Consider the following 2,032-nt stretch of genomic DNA (forward strand, 5'->3'; position numbering starts at 1 on the left):
ACTCGCTTATCTCCCATGTATTATATACATGTACAACGTGATATGTAGCAGCTTAAGTGTGCCTGTACTTAATTTGCTGACATTCCAATAGATCCCATGTCTGATTCGCTGTACGTAATTGTTCATGCATTTTTCATGCTTTGTGACTAATTGTTTAGACCATGTTTAAACATCCCACTAAGCAACAGGACAGAAAACTAAACAAAATTATCTCTCACAAATATTACTGATATTGTTGGTGTCATAGTTCCAGGTTTCTTGAGTATATGTTCAGAGAAAATAAGACTATTATCACCCCTGCCAATACACAGATTGGTGACGTACAGGATCGGTAAGGCATATCTATTTCTCCACTTTGACCTACTTGGTCCTGTAATTCATATACTCGCGATTGTTCAATAACTAGGAACGTTTTTTCAAATTCAGAATGCGTTGGGGGTGTTGCTATCTAACAGTTTTGTGTAGAAAAATATGTGCAACATTTTTAATCATCTGTTCACTGACCATGAGTGAGTGAGTGAGTATGGTTTCACGTTGCTTTTCGCAATATTCCAGCAATATCACGGCGGGGGACACCAGAAATGGGCTTCACACATTGTACCCATGTGGGGAATCGAACCCGGGTCTTCGGCGAACGCTTTAACTACAAGGCTACCCGACCGCCACTCACTGGCCATGAGCCGTGGAATATGACAAAGCCGTGGTATGCATTCCTCTGTGATACGGGAACATGTTGACGTGACTACTGTCGTCCACGATAACGTGCAATCCATTGTTCGCAATCCAAGTATGTTGGTGTGATTCATGTTTGTTGACACACCAAACTACCGTCAGGAGATTGTTAATAAGGGGTTGTTGTTATGAACAAAGGGCAAGCTTGACCTCAAAGTCACCGAGCTTTCCAACTCGTTCGAGCTGTTCGCCTCTTCAAAAACCCGCATTTGCTGTTGAGGTATATTGCATGAAGACGTCTTGGGGCAGAGCTTATTTGGTCTCTAACGTACGCTGGTAAACACATGGACCCATCAAATTATAACACATTGTTGCAAAATGAAGACTCCTTTCCCAATCATCAGTAAGTAACGTCATATCAAAGTTCAATGCGCGAGTTCTGCGCTTAAGGTATATTGTTCTAAAGGGTCATATCAGTAAACCGTCACTCTCACTAGGAGATATTTGCTGCCATATCGTGACGTCAGCAAGAAAGCAACCAGTTGTAAGTAGTAATGAAGAGATTCAGATTAGGCTCGTGTGGATCTCATAAATGGAGAGTGAATACGTTGGCCTTCAAGTCGGGATCATGTGTAGCGAGTATTTCATCACTTCCAGGAATATCCCAAATGAATTTCACACACTGAACCTACACGTTCAACCCAGCAAGCCAAGACTGATATCGTGAAACCATTTACACCATTGACTATCGTAATGGTGTGGTATGACAAGAAGTGAGTTAATATTTAACGTCACATCGGCAGTATTTCAGCCATATCGTGACGAGAACATTTGATATTGAAATGACATATATGCATATTATTAAACACCTGCCGACGAAGGACAGTAAAACAACTAGAATATCACAGATATGTATGTAAAACTAGTAATTATATCTAAAACGTTTTAACTATAGGGGGAAAACAATACAGTATAAAAAGGGCTATAAATCGCCAATAACTGAAGGTAGATCACCATACCAGGGACCCAAGGGGACTTACATTACTTTTGCTACCTGCATGGACCCCAGTTGGATTTACACCATCCCCTCAACCATTGGCGACAGAAGAGAAATCTAGCCATAAATTAAAAGCACACATATTCAACGATTAAAGACGTGGCAAGCGTATGACAAGAAGTACCATACATGACAAGAGAGTCTAAACTGTCACAATTGACCACATGATAGTCAGAATCATATCTTGGCGTTGGGTTTAAGAAACGTGTTTAAACATGAACCTTGTACTCCGTACATCATACTTACGGTTCCAAGTGTGTTTAACATAACTGTGCCATTGTTTCAGTGAAAAGAACACTCGGG

Source organism: Haliotis rubra, unplaced genomic scaffold (assembly GCF_003918875.1).
Source record: "Haliotis rubra isolate DU_JTF1 unplaced genomic scaffold, ASM391887v1 Scf1553, whole genome shotgun sequence".
Lineage (NCBI taxonomy): Eukaryota > Metazoa > Mollusca > Gastropoda > Lepetellida > Haliotidae > Haliotis > Haliotis rubra.